This window comes from Cavia porcellus, unplaced genomic scaffold (genome assembly GCF_034190915.1).
Source record: "Cavia porcellus strain 051 isolate PalLab524CR breed Dunkin Hartley unplaced genomic scaffold, mCavPor4.1 scaffold_1, whole genome shotgun sequence".
Lineage (NCBI taxonomy): Eukaryota > Metazoa > Chordata > Mammalia > Rodentia > Caviidae > Cavia > Cavia porcellus.
Window position 1 is genome coordinate 198,774,893 of NW_026947484.1, and position 10,838 is coordinate 198,785,730.

Below are 10,838 nucleotides of genomic sequence, written 5' to 3' on the forward strand. Positions count from 1 at the left end.
GGTTGGGGTTCTTGGAGCAGCCTTGGTACCCAGTTATGCCCTGGTCTCCAAGTGTGCACGTGAGGAGGGGATGCCGCCATGGGCACCTCCTGCTCCCCCACGCAGGTCTCCTCACAGCTACCGCACCCAGAGCTGCTTATTAGCTCTTTTTAAAGATAAGGAAGCCAGCCGGAGAGGGAGGAAGTGGCTCCTCTGAGGTCCCACAGCAGGGAAATAGCTTAAGCTAGGTTCTGGGGGCCGCTCTTTCAAGCGGGGACAGGGGTAGGGCTGGCGAGTCCTCCGGAGCACAGAGGAAAGGGGTGGCGGGTGAGGCAGGAAGCAATGAGAAAGGGAGGGAGAGGATGGTGAGCGCGACCGGGGAGCGAGGGGGAGAGGAATCAGCCCCTCCAAGAGAAAAAGGAGCTCTCAGGAAGAGCCGGGGAGACCCGGAGCGCGACCGAGGCGGGATGGAGAGGGACGGAGGGCGGCGGGCAGCGCCGGACCCCCAGCCCGGCCGCCTGAGCCAGTGACAGTCAGCAAGCGCGGGCGGGGGCGGCGCGGAGCGCGGAGCGGGCGCGGGACGGTGGCGGCGGCGGCGGCGGCGGCGGGGCGGGGAGGCCGGGGACGCAGCGACGCGGCCACCTCCTCCTCCCGCGCTCCCCGGCGCCCCGCCCGGCCCGGCCGCCGCCCCCGCCCGGCCGCACGCGCCCGCAGCCCAATGACCGCTGCCGCCTGCGCCGCCGGCCCGCGCCCACTCGAGGCGGCCGTCCGCGGGCAGCGCGGGGCGCGCGGGGACCCAGCGCGCTCGGCGCGGATCGACTCGGCGGCCGAGGCGGGGAAGCCGCCCCGCTGATCCGCGCGCAGCCCCGGCCGCAGGCTGGAGCGCCCCGCCGGCCCCCGGAGGGAGCTCCCCGCACCCCGGCCCGGGCCCCGGCGCCCCTCCCCTGCCCCGCACCTCCCGCGGCTCGGCCCGGCCCGCCCGCGGGCCCTGGGGCTGCCCGCCGCCCCGTCGCCCCCGCTGGGCACCGTGCCAGCCCCCCCAGCCCTCACCCTGCAGCTCCCCCCGAGCCCGGCGCCCCCGCCCCCAGCCCCCCGGCCCTGGCCCGGGGCCGCCCGCAGAGCCGGCCACACCCGCTGCGGAGCGCTCGGAAAGGTAAGCTGGCGCCGCGGCCGGGAGGGCTGCGGGGGGCGCGCCGGGGGCCGGACGCTCGCGAGGGCGCCGCGGGCTGGAGGGCTGCGGGCGAGCTGGAATTGTGGGGTGCGGGCGAAGTGGGAATGGGGTGCCAGTTACAGGTCTGCGGGGCCCGGGTGTGGGGTGTCGCTTTAGGGCACAGCGCTCGGCCGCCCGCCTGCGCTTTATTTTCTTATCGCGTAAAGAATCCTCTTGCCCTCTCCTCGCCATCCTCTCCGAAGACAGCGTTTTCCTGTGTCTCTTTTGAGGAGTCATCTCTCTGCCTCTCTTTTGCCCAAACAAGGAGTATCTTCGCGTTCCTGTCCCCGTTAGGCATCTTCTCTCCCTCCTCCAGTTGAGAAGGGTTTTCCCCCCTTCCCAGTGTGGAGAGATTGTCTCCCCCAGGTCACAGGCACCTTCCTCTGACTCACTGTCCCTCGCCGAAGCCTTAGACCCACTTCTCTGTTGCCTTTTTAGCGCACTGAATCCTAGGTGTGCCGTTTCCATTGAGTCTTCATCTGAGAGGGGTCCGGTGATTTTTGGGTGCAGGAGCCAGTGCGGGATGGGGATGGGGATGGGGAACTCCTCGCCCAAAGCAGGGTACCAGCAATCCATCTCTATCTCCAGCAAGAGCGCAGCTGTCTAGCCCCAACCCAGGTGCGTGGGGCATCTGTTTCTAAGGGCAAGAAGGAAAGACTTTGCCCTGAAACAAAGAATTAAGGCCAACCGAGACTCTTCCGAGGGAGAGGAATCCCGGGTTCTGGATTGAGGGGGCCACGTTCTAGCCCCTCCCCAACCCCTTTAACTTTAAAATAGTTTAATAATTTTTTCTCCTTCGTGGTGAGCAGTCTACAAAGAGAAATGGGAACGGAGGGAGAGAGCTTTAACTCTGATCCCCGCAATTAGTTTCCTGGGATGGGGGGTGGTGGCAACCCGGGAGCCTCAGTTCTCCAGATACAAAAGCATTTAGATCGCTTTAGACCGGTTAATCCTGAGTCTGGCTCGGGTCTCTTTTGTTTCCCAACTCCATTGTGGGTTTTGTGCAGTTTCTCTCTGTTCGCGTGATTGACTAGCCAATGGATGGTAATTATCCAAATGTCCCCTCTGTCCTTTGACTGACTTCTCCGTATTATGGGCAACTGTCATGCATTCTGTCATTCCATATCATATTACATGTATTATCATATGAAGTCCCCCCTTTAAAGGAGGGAGCCTCAGCCCAGATGCTGCTGCTTTTAGAAGGAAGAGCCCCGAATAATTTGTGCTGGGCACAGTTTGGAATACAGAGCAGGGGACACCCGAGATGGGCGGTTCTGCAGGTAATTTGTTTTGCCGGTTGGGTGGGGGTGGTCTCTGGGTTTAGGGTTATGGGCGTTTAGGCTGGGAGCTTGGAGCAGGTTTCCCAGTTGTATTTTTCTGGCCAGCCCCTTGAACTGGTTTGGATAGATCTGGGCTACCTTAAGAACAAACTTGGAATCAGCTTTTGGACCACAGAATATCAGAAAAATCTGTAAGACTGGCTCCTTTTTGGCGTGTTAGATCTTACTGCCATATATTCAGGGCACCAGTTCTTAGGATCCCAAAATACACCTCTACCTGTGACCCCTCATTGGACAAGTCCTTTGGATTCTTGCCCCCATTTGCTGCAGGCAGACTAGGGACAGAGGAGCCAGCTGTGTTGGTTCATCCCCACTGTCCTCACAGGCTGATGCTAAAGCTCTGAGAAGGGACAGGCTTTTCCAATGAGGCTTTTGCACAGATAAACTTAGTGCCCCTTGGTGCAATTGTGCATGCCACCACTTAAGAGGGAGGCAGGATTTATAACAAGGAGGTTTTGCAGACAGAGACTCTGGGGTCCTCTGAATCTGAGGGCAAGACTAGCCTTTCTTCTGCGAAAATGTGAAAAAAGTGTTTTATTATTGCAATGGATATGAAGTGCTGCCCAGATGTACAGCTTCGCAGTTAATTACCTTGTTCTTCATCAAATATATGAGCAATAAATTCTCCAGGAAGGGGAATGGGGTGTGTGTGTGTGTGTGTGTGTGTGTGTGTGTGTGTAGATAAATGGATGGATAGATGAATGCAGGAGAGGGAGAAACTCAGGTCCTTTTTTTTTTTTATAAGACCACAGAAAGAGACAGACTGTTTTATGGGAAGCTTGATGTATTGCTGCAAGATGCTTTGAATTTTTCAATGATCAAATATACATGATCAAGCTGTGCATGTTAGGGTGTGAGGCACACTGACGGTCAATGGCTATTGATCAGGCTGTTAAGTATTTCTGCTCAGTTTTTAAAATATAGATAGATCCCAGATGATTTAAAGAATTTGATAGCTAAGAAGCTAGTATTCTGTTTCTTTGGAGAAGGGGAAATGGCTGGTCAGTTAAAACACCCCAACCATTATTTAACCCCCATGACCTCCCTACCCAACTCCCCTCAAAATACCTTGGGAAATGCGAACCTCATTTAGGCGGGAGTGTTCAAAAACAGAGCAAAAATATTTTGAATGTTTTGTTTGGGATCTGCCCAGAATAACCACTTCACCTGAACCTAGTCTTCCTCCCTGGGCTGAGAGTTTACTTCTGTCTCTGTCTGCCCTTCTCACACAAACACAAACACACACATAATTATGCATCCAGAATTTTGACCCAGACTGGTGCACTGCTGAAGAGATGGGCGGGAGTGGGATCTAAGGTCCTGAAAACCCTTCCAGTTAGGAACTGGGTGAACCAGCCACATGGCTTTCCCCAATTAACTAATTTCTCACTAATCTAAAGATCTATTTAGAAAGGTGTGGAGGGGGTGGAGGATGGAGATTTAAAGATAACCCCTAATTGGTCTGGAAATACTCAGTCGATGACACCTAGAATCCCTCCTTTTCTCTTTCATTCTCTTTCCTCCTCCCCTACCCCTTTCCTATCTCTTTCTCTCTTGTTGCCTCCTACAAATTAAAAGTAGACTTGAAAGGAGAGGACCATGAGAAACACTTGGGAGGGGGAGGGAACGAAATCGAACTTTTAATTTTTTATTGTGTTGCATAGCAATCTTATTTGTAACCACCCAATTAGCTATTTTGTAAAAGAATCATAGTCAAGATCAACCTTCACCCAGATTGGTAAAACTTAAGCACACAGACAATTGATAGTCATGATTTCTTTTTAGGTCTTAAACAAGACAGAATGTAGGTTTTTGGATTTTTCTGTCTACAGAACAATCTTCTATAGCTAAGCACCTCTCACTGGAGGGAGAGTTCAGGCATCCCTATTGATAAATGCCCCTAGAAATGGAACCAAAATTGGCATCCCTCAAAAAAGTTGATCCACCTAGAAATGGATGAATCAGCCCTGATTGGGTGGATGTGCCCTTTCACCTTATTGTGTCTGACTTATCACTTAATTAATCTCTCCCAGATGTAGAGCTGTTGACAATGCCAAAGATAAGCAGTATTTTGAACAAAGCAGGAAGCTTTTTAAAACAGCAAACCACAGTGAGGTTTGAGGCTCTTAAAAATGTGTAAATCATCAGCACTTGGGTGTAGAGTTTATTGTAACGTGGCTGAATCTCAGAGATGGTCTCCCTTTGCCTGAAACTTTCTGTGCCTTTCTTTAACCCCTGCTGTCTATGTACATTCATTTTCTGCCTCTCCCATCCCTGTCTCTGGCTCCCTTCCTTTTGGCTGTCTCATTCCTAAGATGAATTCTTGGTATCCGTGCTGGTTTCCTGAAAATTGTCCTCTGCTTTCTAGCCTCATCTTTAGCGTTTCAGATCCTCTTTTTCGTAGCGTTAGGGCTAGCGTGGTGGTCAGGTTGGAAGGCTTTGTGTGACAAAATATTGACTGCATTTGCTAGTACCTATGAAGAAGGACATTTGTGTTAAGGCACCTTGGTGACATACAGGGAATAGTTCATTAATTAAAAGACTTGCTAATTGCTGCTTGAATTACTGTACAGAGAGAATTATGCAGAGTTTGTAACATGACAATTTAAGGAATAGAAAATTTTTTTCTTGCTTAAAATATTTTTATAAACAGGTCCTGGAAGCTGTATTGCTTTTACTCATGCCTCTATCGTCTACCATTCAATTGAGCTTCAATTAATGATAATATATGGTCTGGGATCCTTAGCTGAGCCCGGCTGATGGAAGAGCTTTGTTGAATTTGGTGCAGGTGGCACTGTTTAATAAGCACAGGAAAGAGTGAATAATGTAGTCCTTGCAAAGAGAAGTAAATGCAAAATAGATCGCTCTAATTATGGCAGCCCCCAGAAATGGAGACGCAAGCTGAAATGGCCAACTAGCTAGGAAATTCCAAATAGAGCTGATTTGTCCGCTGCCTTTTTTACTTTTGAGGACTCACACAGTAGCTTAAAAGTAAATTTGGATGAGCTGCTCTCACTCCACACAAGCCTGAATTCAAAATCTGCATCTGATGATCTATCAATGTTTACCTTAATTGTCTAGCATCATTTACCAGAGAGTCAAATTCAGCTCCAGCATAGAGCCACCTAAACATTTCCTTCTACAAGAGATCAGTTCCAGCTCACTACAACTAGTCCTCATGTTTTATTGCAAGGTGTCAGGAGATTTTGCTTTTGTTTTTGTTTGAATTTCTGTATGCTTGAGAAAATGAGTCTATAGGAAATCAAAGTGTGAATACTTAAGCAAACAATTTCCCATATACCTGCAAGGGCTCATAATGATTTTCATTCATGCAAAGGTAATCTATGGGACATTAGTTGTTTTAATTAATGGGAGGATAAAAATGTTGGGGGAGGAGGTGCCAAGGGGCTGAGCTTCAGCTAAAACATATGTAGGAAATGATTCGTTCCTCACCTAAGAAGACAATGCCAACTTCCCAAATAGCAGTAGAGATTTGCCAATAGGATCAGTGGAAAGTTGGGCTAGGATTGGGGAGGTCTGGGTGAAAGTACAGGGAGAAAGACCTGGGATACAAACCTTCTTACTTCCAAGGAGAAGGTGCAATTAGTTCTAGGAACTTACTATGCTTTGTGATAGTAAAATAGTGTCAATAGCTGGAAAGTTGAAACCTACATCTTTTAGCTTGGATTAAGAGAAGGGAATGGATATGCTAAATTTAGGGTGAACTGTATGTTCAGTGACTCCAGCAAGTGGGTACAGACTCTTGTCCTTGGTTTGGAGACCCAGGGAGGAACCAAGGCCCGCATCTTTAGGCGCAACCTCCCTTTTGTTCTGCGGAAATGCTTACCAGCCCCTCTCCAGTGTAGTGAGCATCAGCGCACACCAGAGTCCACTAGTGCTAGTGAATGTGACACACATTACAGGTTTATGAGGAAAAATCTGTGCTTCATGATGGAGTTTAGGGGTGTTCTGTTGTCAAAGAGGGATGGTAGAATTAATGAAGAAAGATTGTGGTAGCTACAATTTCCAGTATCACATGCATGGAGCTATAAAATTGTCAGCTACTCATTCGGGATTCGGGTTGTCTGCTTTCTCCTCATTCCCACTTTTTCCTACAACATTCTCTTTTAAGCAAATGTGGTTCCTTGTGTGAGGAAATTTATTTATTTATTTATTTTGTGCTTCAACCAGAAAGTCTTGCAGAGCAGGGACTACCAAAATGGCTTTTCCAGGATTATAATTCTCTGCTAGTTTTAAAAATCTTCAAGGTAGAAAGTATGGCTATAGTTATGTCAGTTGTGGGGGGAAAAAGACCTCTTGCAGTATTTATAGTATTTTTTTTCTTTCAGGGCAATGTATATCTTTTTGTGGAAGTTAGCTGGGGGGGTTGCTAGTAGCTATTGCGTGTTTTGTTACAAGTGTTCTTTAAGAATAATCTGTTCTGGCCAGGGGTTTAACTCAGCTTCTTCTTGATAAGTGCCTGCTTGGCAAACATGAGGTCGTGAGTTCAATTCCCAAGACCAAAAAGCAAAAGCAAAAGAAAAAAAAAAAAGAATAATCTGTTCTGACAGATTTATATTGTTGACAATGTGATTTGAGTAGGGCCCAGATACAAACTTTCCACACTCTAATCAATAATGGTAAATCCTTTTGCTGAGATGAATAATCTCTGACCTAGTATTCACATTTCTTTTACCAATTCCCTGTAATAAAATTGAACATTTTGTCACCACTTTGAGAAACACTGCCAAACACCTTAAAACACATGTCACATGCCAGCAGCCCCTCATTTCCCTCCTCCGGGAGCTTCTACATCTGGAATCATAATCACAGATAAAAACCTTGACAAAATTGCATCTGAGCACATTCTCTCCACAGCCCTTACTGCCTCATAACATTTAATACAATATTAATACCTGCTACCGAAAGGCAGGAGGGAGGAAAAGGGCTGCCAACCTCTGAGTTTCCTGATGCATCATGTTCAAACCTGAAATTCACACTTCGTGTTTCATTTTAAGTTCAGTGCATTTAACAGGGCCCTGGAGAGAGAGCCCTGGTTAGTTCCCCAACCTGCTCAGCTGACGCCCAGGGAGGCGGTTTCAGAATTGTTTAGATCGCTGCAGGGAGAAGAGGAGGAGGAATCGGGCTGCTTTCTGCCTGCAATGGGCCAAGCCATGTCTCTATTCTAGGGTCGCAGACCAGGGGCTCCGCTTGGAAATAACGAAGGCCCCACTGGTTTTCATCCTCGACAGTGGTGATCAGCAGATTTTCTGTGTGATGCTACCAAGGCAATGAGCTGATTTCATAAAGAAAGATAGTCATGGCTAGGCAGATTTGCTGCTGACTGACAGCCTCCCGCATCAATATAAAACAATCCTCTCTTTTGCTGAACAGGCCCTAGAAGTGAGGGAAAGGGGGGTCCTTATTGAAGACACGGGGCTATTTTGTGGTCCTTATGACTTCCCCTCACCCCTGCCTTTTCTTGGAGGTGCCCACAACCCCACATTCCTGTACAGAAATGAGGAATCACCATTCCTCTGCTATATAAACTGAACGCAGGGGTTAGAGACAAGGGCAAGTGTGGGAAGCCCACTAGGGGCCTCCTGGGGGCACATGCTGTACCCTGGAAATGGATTTCCAAATATTGGTGGCTTTGTTCAGTCACTGCTGTTCTCTAACCAGAATTAGGGCCAAAACAAACCAAGTGTGTCCCATCTCTTTTTCAAATGTAAGCCTCTAGGATTCTGGAATGAATAAACAGTACCCCTAACAGCAGCCTCAGTGTGGAGGGGGAAGCTGGTCATGCACACACGTGCTTGTGTGCACACACACACGCACACAACCACACACACACAACCACACACAATTTCCCTGAGCAAGACCCACTTTGGTAAGCAAGGAGTGTAATTTGCTGAATGATGCAAGCACGCTTAAAACACAGGAGACGTTACATTCTATTCGGGGAATAGAGGCAGGCAACTGGCCTTGTGGCTGGAGCCAGAAGCTCTAGGAACCACCCTTTCCACTTCAAAGCAGGGGAGAAGTGTTGATTTTGCCTCTTTCTTCTTTATAGTTATTATTCAAGTGGTTTGCCCCACCCCAAATCCCAGCACCACCCTTAGAGTCTGTGGTCAGCCACCGGCGGTCCCCAAATGGGGGCCCCAGGCAGAAAAGTGGGGCCAAGAGGGTGACTTCCCTGAGCAGAACCCTTCCCTGGTGGCTCCCAAATCTGGCGTTTTCTCTGCCCGCCTTTCCCTCGGGGGAGACTCGGGAAGGCTGCAGAAATCTGGGCGCCCGTTCGCTCGCTTGTCAAGAAGCAAACTGTCTTCACATTCTCCAAGAGCAACATCCCTGCCTAGGAAGAGGAAGGAAGAGGCAAAATAAATAAAACCAGTTAATGTTGTAGTTAACTTGCAAATCAAGTAAATCTGTTGGTGCCGTATTTGAGAAATAAACCATCAGAGCGTCACAGCAAACACACACTTCTGAACGTCTTCATTTTGATTTAATGGTATATCAGCGTCAACTATCGCTTCCTCTGCTGGTACACACGGCCTGATGCCGCGGGAGGAGGGTGCCCATGTTTATCACCGAGTGAGATGACTAATTACACCTTGTCAATCACCGGCTATGAAGACATAAAACCAGCGCGCACAATGAAGTAGTTGCCTGCAGCGTCAATTAGTTGGCGATTCCGAGGTTATTGCGTGGCCCTGCTTTGGCCGCCTCTAATAACGGGACGGAGCGCCGGGAACAGCGCACTGATCAATCACCCTCCTTCCGCGGCTCGCCCGCGTCTCCCCCTCCCACCCCCGCTCCCCCGCCCGGCCCGGCCCCACTTTCTCCGGGCGGGCGGCGCGCGCTTCCTCCCTCCGCGGTCCCGGCACGGTGGCGCCGGCGGCCCCGGGAGCCCCGGGAAGTTTGCGCGCGGCAGCTCCGCAGCCGGCAGCCGGGAGCCCCGCAGCCTTCGGGGAGCGCTCGGGCTGGTGGCCCCTTTGTTGGAGGAGGTGTGGAGGGAGCGCTTTTGTTCTGAGTTAGTCACGGTGGCCGGCTGGAGGCTGCTCCCTCATTATGCGCCGGGTCTGCTCGTCTGCTAGGAAGCAGATGGTGGGGAGGTGGGCAGCGGCTACAGTGGCCAGACCTGAATTCGGTTCACCTGTCACCTCCCACAAGAGGCAGGTTTTGGGCACTTGGGAATTCTCCCGATCAGGAGGAAGGGCGTCCACGAAGGATCCGTTTACCTGTCGGTGTCCGATCCCTCCCACCCCTGCCTTTCCCTCCGCTGTGGCTTCTCGCGCCGTGTAAATGTCACTCACGTGTCAGGAGATGTGTTTACAGCCTGTTCCTCTCCTTGTTTAGTCTCCCCGGACAGGGTTGCGCCACGTCCCCAGCCGCTGGGGGAGATTAGCAGTTACTGGCCTCTCAACCCTAGGGCGGGGTGACCGGATGCGGCCCCGAGGAAGGAGAAGCGCCCGGTCCAGACCGGAGCGCGCCCCAGCCTGGCTCTGAGGGGTAAAGAGAGGAGCGCACCCGGTGGGAATCCAGACTACCTGGGAATTTGGGGTCAGTCCAGCGATGTAAGAGGGTGCTGGAGACAGAGGAAGCGTGTGCATATATACATAGGGGCAGCGAAGAACCACAGGGTGTGATTCCAGGGCTCTTGAGAAGCCCTCAGCGAGAGTTCTGGAGGACCCCACTTCAGCTTCCACCACAGCCCCTAGAGGTCTCAGAAACGCAGCCAGCACCAAGAACAAACACTCCGGCATTGTTGTAGAATTTGTCCTACCCCTTTGGCGACCTCCAGATGAACTCTGGTGACTCCTAGTTTAGATTTTCATTCCTTATTTCTTTGAAAGAAAGTGCCCCAGATGGTCACTAAAACATAACTGTGTGTCCATGTGGGCGTCCCCGTGCCTGGGCGCTGGCCCTGTTCAGGCACCGAGGCACACGGCTGTGTGAACACACGTGCACGCGCGTCTTTGGATTCCCGAGTTGAGGCATCTGTGCACGTGTAGCGTGTACACACATACTTGTAATTTTAACAGTTTTTGCAAATATGCAAAAACATTGCTTCAGAAGAATGCACATAGATTTAAATAGGGCTACTTGAGCACCTAAGTATGTGATTAGTGTGTAGCTTTCCAGATTCATCTGCAAGGTAATGGACACTTGGACTTCCTGTACATGTGAACACCCTAGCTCTTCATCTGCGCTGGCTGTAGTTGTGCTAACAAATATAAATTCATGGTGGTTGTATTTTTTTGCCAAAAGTGATGAATGTGTGCCCTTGCAGACCTGATCACAAGTGT

The 10,838-nt window shown here is 50.4% G+C and overlaps 1 protein-coding gene and 1 long non-coding RNA gene across 2 annotated transcripts in view; one reads left to right on the forward strand and one right to left on the reverse strand.

Annotated features, from left to right (window-relative positions):
• The first annotated feature begins 978 nt into the window (after window positions 1-978).
• The window catches only part of Lhx2 (LIM homeobox 2), a 31,499-nt gene continuing 21,639 nt past the window's right edge, over window positions 979-10,838 (forward strand). Inside the window, exon 1 of the mRNA XM_013153620.3 lies at window positions 979-1,132. The gene's annotated coding sequence lies outside the window, so the exon portion shown is untranslated. The remainder of the gene's footprint in view (window positions 1,133-10,838) is intronic.
• Window positions 8,416-10,060, reverse strand: LOC134470853 (uncharacterized). The gene is made up of 2 exons (XR_010040040.1): window positions 9,846-10,060; window positions 8,416-8,884 (listed from the first exon to the last, which is right to left on the reverse strand). It is a non-coding gene; the product is annotated as an uncharacterized LOC134470853 (long non-coding RNA).